Source organism: Tamandua tetradactyla, chromosome 11, assembly GCF_023851605.1.
Source record: "Tamandua tetradactyla isolate mTamTet1 chromosome 11, mTamTet1.pri, whole genome shotgun sequence".
Classification (NCBI taxonomy): domain Eukaryota; kingdom Metazoa; phylum Chordata; class Mammalia; order Pilosa; family Myrmecophagidae; genus Tamandua; species Tamandua tetradactyla.
In genome coordinates, this window is record NC_135337.1 from 52,205,162 (window position 1) to 52,215,850 (window position 10,689).

At 37.0% G+C, this 10,689-nt stretch overlaps 1 pseudogene; it reads right to left on the bottom strand.

Moving 5' to 3' along the window:
* Positions 1 to 5,184: 5,184 nt before the first annotated feature.
* LOC143649519 (small ribosomal subunit protein eS27 pseudogene) lies at positions 5,185 to 5,466 on the bottom strand (annotated as a pseudogene).
* Between the last annotated feature and the right edge of the window lie 5,223 nt (positions 5,467 to 10,689).

Here is a 10,689-nt window from a genome sequence, read left to right on the forward strand (position 1 = left end):
ATTCAATTCTAGAATTATATTGAGGTAAGGATGGCCAACTTCTATCATAGCTGCAGGAACTACATGATTTGAGCTGTAAGTAATGGGCATGCAGTAGTCAACTAACCTGTATCTATTGAAGTTGTCTGCACAACCTTCCCAACCTCACAGAACTCCTGTTCTGGCTTGCCTGCAACCTCTGCTGTTGTTTCTGCTCTATTCCTAAATCAGGTAGGGTGGATAATGATGGCAGAGTGCGTTACCTTTGACTCATGATTATGAGCTCTCATGTAGCTAATCGGTGATGCTTGCCCTACCCACCCACCCAACTCCCAACATTTGAAAGGCTCTCGTCTGGAAAATAGGTCTTCTGCCTGTGGCATACTGTAGAACTTCTCCAAATTCCATCTTGGTCAACTCAAGATGATCTGAGGGAGAGGAAATAGGTGCTTGATATCCTCAATTCCAACTATTTCACTGTTGTCTTTGCACTTTTGTTTGCCTGTTTGAGTTGTTGTAGTTCCTTCTTGAGCGTCCTAAGTTTCCTAAGCTTTGGCTTCTCAGTTTTATGACTTAATCTGAGTATGGTTGTATTACCTGAATGTACTATACCTTTTTTTTTTTTTTAACTAGGAGGTTTGTTAGGAAGGTGGAAAATTGCAGCTGATACCCAAATGCATCATTTTTCTTGAATAATGTTAATACATCTCAGAACTATCCCCATTGAGGTAGCTTTCTCTGACTCCTGTCCCGTTGAGGTTAGGGTTTCCTGTTTACCTAGTATACCTCGTGTTTATCTCAATCTTAGCATTTAAAACTCTGTGAACTTTGTTGTCACTTCTACTGGGTAGTTTGTCCCTTGATGGAATAAAAGAACATCTCTCAACCACATGCATAAAACCTAACAAAATTCCTAGCCAAGAATTTGTCAGCCAAACTCTAAGTAGAGATTCTTCTATCTAATGCCTTTGGGAAGTTAAATAGCAAATAGATGTCAACCTTTTTATGGAAATGCCTGAAATAGAGAATTTGTATTTCAAAGGTATGATTTTGAGAATCAGAAAAATTCTCATCTCTTACTTTTTGAATTTATTAACTTACATCTTCCTGAAAAAGTAGCACAGCCATGTACTTACTTATCTTTGTTTCCAAAGGCTTATCTACAAATCATGCTGCTAAGAATGGGAAGTGTACTGAATATCTGACTTCTTACAGTGGTAAGCTAAGCCTAGTAAGAAGAACCAGGATAAAAATAGGCAGATTCTGTAGCTACCATTCCTGATTGGAAACTTAAGAGTAAAATCTATTAAAATCAACTGCCACTGTCAAAACTGTGAAAGAATTGATATAGAGGAAGATGAGAGGAAGTAGAAATTTATAAAAAGAGATAAAAACATGCAATTTTCAGGAATGTATTTATTCATGTCAGTCTAATTTGCAGGCCTGGGGAGGAATTAAGTTTTAGAATTGCAAGCTTTGATTTGGCAATTCTCATCGTGAGTTGTGACTAAATATGCTTTGAAAGGAGAACAAATTAATTTTTCCAAGTCAGTATTTGATTTTTGTCTAAGTAAAGCAGATCTTACCCTTGTCCAAATTCAGAAGATTGATGGCAAATAATTCTTTTGGAAACCCATGCCCATCTAAGGGCTTTTGCATTACTTTGTATATGATTCAGTAAATTGTATAAAAGAAGTTGCATTCTAAACACAATTCTGATTCAAGTGGAACATTTATAATACACAATGCTCTGAACAGTTTATAGTTGCTTTCATTCTTAACACAATGTCTTATCTAACATTTTGTAGATATTTTTTGACAATGATAATATGGAAATCTAACATGACTGGAGAGTCCATTTTTCAGAGGCCAGTCAGTCATTTCATATATATATAAATAAACTGCAAATACTTTATTCTCCAAAAAAATTAATAAATCAGCCATATCCTAGGAAGCTTTAGTTGTAGCACTTATGCCTTGATTTTGTTTGAATGAAATAATGCTGAAATTTTTCAGGAAATAATATAAGTGAATGAGAAGTCCAGCTTGTGGAAGAAACATAATATGGAGATGATTTTAGAATTCACACTTCTCAAATCAGAGCTTAAATGCCTTAATAAACCCCTAACAAACCACCTGAACTGCTTTTAGAAAATGTAAAGTTGTAGATTTATCTTTTTGCTGTCTTTTTCAATTGCTATCACAAGTTTTGTTTTCTTTATTTCACCCTTTCTCTATATGTTTACAAGTGATAATTTTTTTTTTATTTTTACATTTTATGTCTGGCTTATCTCTTTATTTTTATTTCATTTGACATGGTAAATGGAATATCTCTATAGAATAATGCAGCTGATAAAATTTTATATTGCTATTGAGCATATACTGTATAGGAAAGTTATCTGATCTCTACCTTAATCACAGGGAAATATTTCTAAAGGGGGAATTTGCTTTATAGCAAGGAGAGACCTATGCTTTTCTGGAATTTACTTAACTATAAACCCATTATATAGGATTAAGATATAATTTTCCTACCTTCTGCCACTGTTAGATGAGGTTTATTGTATATAGCTATTGAATGTGAACCAAAGTAAATGTGTAACATAAAAAAAAGTACTTATATGATACAATTTAAACATATCTGGATACGTTATCAATGTCTTAATAATGTGGATGCACAACAAATAAAGGAAACATATATTTCAGATGAAAACACGTTAAGCCAAAAATGAAATGCTGTGTTTTAATGTTAGTTCCACCACCTGTAATAGTGGTTAGTTCAAAGCAGATGAAAAACTATATGTTAAAAATGTACAAAAGGCTTCCTACAACATTCTGTAAATCCCTAGCTGTAATCACTTCTTTTTTGCTTAATCTAGGCTTATAAAAAGTGATATATCACTTTCTCATTATAGTGCTGTGTTGAAAGTACTCCATTTATAGCTTTAATGCCTTTTTGTATATATTCTCCTATGTAGTTTAACAGCATTTTGGGGCTTTGTGGACAAGGAAAAAGAAAAATCTAAAGACAATAGAAGGCACTGAAGCTGACAGAACGTGTTGAAATGGGCAAGTTAGAGTACAAAACAACAGGTCTTCAACAAAAGACTTACAAATGCAATATATTCCTTTTCCTGTGATTTCAACTGTGCTTGAGATGGTGTTTGTTCTAAGTAATTATGCATATCTAACCCAAACTTTCTTCAAAATAAGTGATTAACTTTATCTTCAATTTTGGAATCATTCTTGCCTGTCTATCACAGAAACAGTTGCCATGATATACTTTAATAGTCCTTGCTGTAAAACAGCAAGAAAATTAAGGTTCTTGTCTTATCCACACTCTCCATTTCTGTAGTTCAACTCAAGCCCGGGCATCGTAATGTCTCAAAAAAATCCTGTACATTCACTTTTTTTTTTTTTTTTCACATGGGCAGGCACCAGGAATTGAACCCAGGTCTCTGACATGGCAGGGAAGAACTCTGCCTGCTGAGCCACGGTGGCCCACCCTATGCATTCACTTTTGCACATTACAAGTGATTTTACTAGAAAACAATAAGATGCTACTTATTGCAACAGTTTTAATCACTTTTTTTTTGTTGTTCATTGAAATATCACCCAAAAAAGGAGTTTACTGCAAGGCAAAAAAGATGTCATTGCAGCACCTTGAAATTAGAGTGTTGAAAATGCCCCAAATCCATATATTCACCTTGATGAGATAACATAGTAAACAGGGTTGTACACTAAACAAAAATTATGTAAATCTGCATGTGCTGGATAAACGAATTTGAAAGTTTGATGCATTTGTACAAATAATGGAAAGAGAAAATTCTGCATGTAGTTTCATGGGAGCAGTGATTGCCTTTTTTCTGTCCAAAGTTTACTCTCTCTTATAAAACTTTCAAAAAAATGCTACAAAGTCATCACCTTTTCAAGTATTTTCCAGTTAAGCATATTATTTTTTCTAGTAAGTCAATTAAATAATTTTCTTTTTCTAAAGAAAAGTATAAACCAATATTTTCTAGTTAAAAAAAAAAAGATGTTTTGTAACAAAATACAGAGGGGAGGCCCAAATATTGAAGAATCATTCAGTGTAGCATTCCACATGCAGCATTAACAGGTCTGAGATACACTGCTAAAATCTTAGAAAATCAGACAAATATTCTCATAGAGAAAAGAAAATAAACAATTAGCACACATATTAAATGGCACTCTTGGTCATCAAATATGATGGCATATGATATAGTATAAAATTAATAACATGTATTTTAGCAGATATATTCAATTTAGAGTCAACTAAAACCACTATGATGGAGGGTACGAATCAGCCCTTGACATATTGCAGAAACTATATAAGGTTAAAGGGCTCAAATACTTATTTCTTAATTTCTTTTTATTTAAAAATAATTTTAGATTCAGAGAAGACTTCCAAAGATTGTAGAGAATTCTCATAAGCCCTTCCCATAGATTCCTTAATGTTGACATTTCACATAACTACGTTACATATCAAAACTAAGAAAATCACATTGGAACAATGCTATTGAATAAAATATATATACTTTATTCAGATTTTAATACAAGTATACCTCATTTTATTTCACATCACTTTATTGCACTTTGCAGATACTGTTTGTTTTTTTGTTTTGAGCAAATTGAAAGTTTATGGCAACCCTCCATTGAGCAAGTCTATTGGGGCCTTTTGTTTTGCATGGGCAGGCACTGGGAATCGAACCTGGGTCTCCGGCATGGTAGATGAGAACTGTGCTTGCTGAGCCACCATGGCCCACCCTTGGGTCATTTTTTTTGACAAATCTTTTACTGTTATTTAAGATTGGAAAATTGTCACAAAACTGGATTTTCCTTCTTCAAAAAATTTCATTTTATCTGTCTTCCAGGTCTTCCCCAGCTCCCCAGTTCTAGTGGTCTCTGGCCATAGGCATGCTCCCCTCACACCTGGTCTGGCCATCTACCTTGTTAGTAGTCAGTGTCACTTACCTCTAGCTGATGGCATCACCTGTCTTTATCAACATTTCCTGTGTGCTCACCAGTCAAAGTGAGGCTGGTCAGGTAAGCATCAGGGACTTCTATTTTTAATTTGCCCCAATTGACTCTAGTATTCCACTCTTCTGATTACCCCTGAATACTCAAGGCAGGAACTTCCTAGCAATAAAACAAGACAAAAAACAGGATGTCTCCAAAATGTTGGATGGGGCCCCACTCATCATGCTTCAGGGTGCTTTTAGTGCTGCTTCCTTCTGAAGGAGCATCCTTCTGTAAGCCTTGCTTTTCCTCCAGTAGGCTGGCAGAGAACAGTAGAACAGCCAACACACAAAACTACTGTCTGTGCATGGCTAAAGACCATGGTAATTTTATAGCACCCTGGACATTTCACATCCATGAAGTAGGAATTGGAGCCCTGCACCAACACTTCTTCTTGTGTTTCCTCTTCTCCTCTTCTGGAGAGGGTTGAAGGGGGTCCTTTGCGAGAAGCATGTTCTTGTGGAGAGGTCATCACCACCAAAAAAAAAGCTGCTGGGGCATTTTTTTTAGAACATGTGCAGACTTCACTTCTCTGTGTCACATTTTAATTAAGGTATGTACATTGTTTTTTCCCAACATAATGCTGTTGCACACTTAATAGGCTATATTATAATGTAAACTCACTTTTATACACACTAGGAAAGTAAAAAATGCATGTCATTCACTTATTATGATATTGTGATATTCCAATGGTCTGGAAACAAACCCACAATATCTCTGAGATATGCCGGTAATTTTTTCATTACTATCCGTTTTCTGTCCAAGTGTTTTGGTTTGCTCAAGCTGCCAGAATGGAATATGTCAGGAATGGATTGGCTTTTACAAAGGGGATTTATTAGATTACAAATGTACAATTCTAAGGCCATGAAAATGCCCAAACTAAGGCATCAACAAGATGATACCTGGACTCTGATAAAAGGCTGCCAGCATTTGGAGCACCCCTGTTTTAATTTTCAATGCTGTTGAAAGGCATACACCAGAAATGGATCAGCTTTTACAAAGGGGATGTATTGGGTTACAAGTTTACAGTTCTAAGGCTTAAAAATGTCCAAACTAAAGCATCCAGAAAAAGATACCTTGACTCTGATGAAGGCCAAATGGTGTCCATGATTTCTCTGTCAGCTGGAAAGGCATTCTGGCTCCCAGTTCTTTGCTTAGTGCTTCTTATTCCAGTGGCTTCCTCTCCAGGTGTCTGTGTACTCTCACTTAGAGTCTTTGTATCAACTGTCTCCAGGTTCTGGCTTGCTTAGCATCTTATTGGAAGGTGTCTGCTGGGCTCTGGTTTCTAATTGCTCTTCAAGCACCTGTGTCCACACTTCAGGCATCTCCAAATGCTTTTGTCTGAGCTTTCTCCAAAAGGTTTCCCCTTTTAAAGGACTTCAATAAGCTAATTAAGACACACCTTGAATGATCAGGGTCATGCCTCCATCAAATGGTCATACCCACATTTGGATGTTTCATATCTCCATGGTAAGCAACCTAATCAAAAGATTCCACCCTACAACAGGTCTACCCCAACAAGAGTGGGCTAAGGTTAACACGTTCTTTATGGGGTACATAAAAGTTTCAAACCAGCACAATTGACCCTCTGGACCCCAAAGAGACGTGTTCTTTTCAAATACAAATTCCATACACTGTATCACAAAAGCCTTAAACAATTTCTGTAATGATACAAATGAAATAAAAAGTCAAAGCTATTACAAAATCTCATCAAAATCATTTATAGGTATGGTCTGTCCTACAAACATTAGCCCCTGGATGTAGACCTATGAAACTTAGAACAAGTTATCTGCTTCCAATGTAAAAAATGAGGGACAGTCATAGAATTAATAGTCCCAGGGCCATGGGGAGAAATCAAAATGAAAACAGGGGTCACCAGACCCAAACAGTTCCAAAATAAGCAAAGCAACTCCATTAGTTTTTAAGGTCTGAGAGTCACTTATCACTGGGACTTGAAGGAACAGCAGTCCCACCCTTTCCAAGGGCTAGCGAAGTGGCCTGGTTGTCTCCAAATGCTGGGATGAGAGTTGCAACATTGTGGAACACTGAGGAGACCACCTTTCACTTGGCTCTACCCTCTCCAAGCTTTGGGGCAGCACCAGACTCTGCCATTTCTGGGGCCCATTCTCAACCACTTCAGAACACTGGGATGACAGCAAGGCTTCCCCCAGTCTCAAGGGAATGTGCTCCACCCTCTCTGAAGCCAGTAGAGGCAACACTCTTCTACCTGCCCTCAGTGTCCATGGAAAACTCACCCTATCTATTTGGATGGGTGGGTTCACTCTCCTGGCCCAAGTTTTCTTGGCTTCAGACCTTAACTTCCATTTAACTTGAGGTCATTCTTCCTGCTATCTGTCCCTTTTCTAACATTTTCTTACCAGACTGACAGTGATTCTATTCTTACAGATCTCACAAAAAGTTTGTTGATTTTCCATGTAGTACACAGGGATCAAAGCCATCAGACAATAGAACTTTCAACAAATCCTTTCTGAATAATTCCATCTCCAATCCTGACTTTTTCTGAAATGGCTGACTAGTTCCATATTTACTTAGATACTTACCTGGGCCAATGTTCTCTGGGGTTTCACTTTTCAAAAGGTCAGAATTTTCCAAATTATCCACTTCTGTTTTTATTGTATCCAAGAGTTCAGTTCTCAGCTTATCCCTTTCCTGTCACATTTTACTAAAAGCTACAAGGAAAAGCCAGGCTGCCTTTTCCACATTTAGTTTGTAAATTTCCTCAGCCTGATATCCAAGTTCATTGTCTTCAGATTCTACCTTTCATCCAATACCAGGACTCAATTTTATCAAATTCTCTGCTGCTTTAAAACAGGGGTCTCCTTTCTTCCAGTTGACAATGTCACATTCATCATTTCTGAACATTCTGAAGACACAGCAGTCTCTTCAAAACAATCTAGGCCTTCTCTATCCAGCATATCACAATTCTTCCAGAATCTTCCCTTTATCCACATAAAAAGGCATTGCAACATGTTTGTTATTCGCAAACTGCAGCACCCCACTTGGTACCAAAATCTGTCAGGAAGACATGTGTAGCTGGATTCGCTGGTCCTTGCTCCCAATTTTTGGCTTTCAGCTTCTGATTCCAGGGTCCTCTCAGTTTCTCAGGGGAAAACTCTGATTTCATCTCTTATTTAGCATCTCCTGGTCCATGTTCTTTCTTCAAGTGTCTGTGCTTTCACCAAAATGTTTCTTTTTAAAAGGACTGCAGTCCTTTAAAAGGTCGCCCCTCCATGGAAACAACATAATCAAAATACTCTACCCAACAATAGGTCTGCCACCCCAAGCCTAGATTAAAATAACATGGCTTTTGTGAGGTATTTATCAGTTTCAAACCAACACATCCAACACAGAATTCTGTATACCGTGTTGCCTTCAGTCATTCTATCTCCTTATTTTCCTTCAATCTGTGAAAGTTTTCAGTCTTTAGTGACACATTCAAATGACATTGACACATTTGAAGAATACTGACGAGGCATTTGTTGAATATCCCTCAATTTGGCTTGTAGGTTGCTTTATCATAATTAGACTAGGATTTAAAAATTTGGGTAAAGTTTCTACAGAGGTGAAGTGCCCTCTGAATGGTGTTTCATGATGGGTGTATGAAATCAGTGTGGTTTTTAACTGGTGATTTTGACCTTAATCCCTTAGGAACAGTGTGTCAGCCAGGTTTCTCCACTATAAAGTTACTATTTTCTTCTTTCTGTAGTCAATTTTTCAGAAGAGAGTCACTCATTCTAGCCTACATTCAAAGGAAGGAGAATTAAGCGCCACCTCTTAAAGGGAGAATATCAAAAAGCCTATGTACATGGTTGAGATGATCACAATAATTAAGAAATATTTGTGGGAGAGAGACTTTGAAGAAACTATTCCACTTTCTTTAAAATTTTCCCTGCTAATTCTATCATTCACCAGTGCATCTTTCCTGCAACAATTATTAGTAGGGTGTTCTAATGGTGATATATTATTGTCCTCATTTTCCCCACATATTTCAATGGGAATTCTTCTGTAAATACATGTCCCTTTTCTTCTATTTATTTTTACTCTGTCATTTACTTGTACTAGTATGCATTCATGGATATGCATTATCATTTTGACTCACAATGCAGTATTTTCAGTAGTGTCCTTGCTGTGGTTTGCTTTTTGGCTTTAGTGATTTTTGTTTTTTTATGTTTAAGTCAGATGATTTGTATTGACTAGCTTCAAATTCATTTATCTGTCAAATCTACTGATGAGCCAGTTGAAGGCATTCTTTTCTTTGTTACTGTGTTTTTTGTTTCAAGCATATTGAGCTGATTTTTAATAGCTTCCTTCTCTGCTAAAACCACCTCTCACTCTATCATGTCATCTGTTTGTCCATTGGAGCTTTTAACATAGTTGCCATTGTTATTTAATATCTTAGTCTGATAATTCCAATTAACCGTGTCACATACAAATTTGGTACTGAAAAATGCTTTATCTCTTCAGACTGTTTGTTCTTCCTTTTCGTATTTTATTTTCATTATGTTGAAAGTGGTATAAGGTATATAAGAGGAAATACTCAAGGTTATTTTGTATGTATGTATGTATTTGTCTATATATATATACTTGGAGATGTTCATACTTTTCCTTTAATCTAACCCTTAATAGAGGAGCTTGCTTTAATCTAGCAGGGAGTTAGACTGGTTTTAAAGAACGTTATCACTATGGATACCATAAATACACCAAAGTCTTCAAATTCCTTTGGTGAATTTGCTGCTCATTTTGGGTTTGGGTTTTCCCTTTGTGCTGCCTGCCAGAGAGAATTAGTCTCTTGTAGCCCCCCTAACTGGAATCCACTGTTAATTTTATTGAACAGTTTTTAATGTATAGATAACAGGCAGGGAGAGAGTTGAAGTATTCTCTGATTTGGCCACACACTTCGACAGGTACTGCAAACCTGTCTTAGGGTTGTGGACTTCACAAATGTCTTTAGCTTTTTCCAAATAGGAGCATGTATTCCTGCCCCGCCTCAGGGATTCTGCTTTTTTTTTTCCCTTTTCACATCCCCAAGCTGGAGTGGGTTTCTACCATTCAGGATACAAGGCTTTTTGTTTTTGTTTGTTTGTGTAAGTGTGCATTTGATTTTTGACTTTTTTCACTGCAGATTAAGATTTTGGGTCCTTATGGAAGAAACGATAATGGTCATGGTGGGGTTTCACTCATGACTGCTTTTCCCCTATCCCACTTAGCATCATAAGGGAAGTTCCCGCCCCCCCCCACCCCCACCCCCAGGTTCTTGCTTCTTCTCTGTGTACTTGTGAGTCCTTAGAGGATTCCCTGAAGGAAAAGCCGGGAATGGTGAACACCCCATGTCTGATACCCACAGGACTTCACTCTTTGTGCTAGCCCATACTGGACCTTAAGTGATTTATTTAAGTTCCTGGCTGAAACTTCTTACTATCTTCTATTGTGTTCCATGGCTTCTAGCCCTGAAAAGTAAAAGTCCCACTACTGTTTCTCCATGAAGGTACTTGAATCTCTCCAGATTTCAAATTATCTATTTGCTTTGTAATCTCAGTTTTTTAATGGGATCAAGAAAATTGAAGTTTCAGTTTGTTCAACTACTTCTTTGGTATAAGTATTGAAGCCGTACTCTTTTCAGCTCTCTGCTTCTCCAAGATGAAAGTGAAGTTCAAT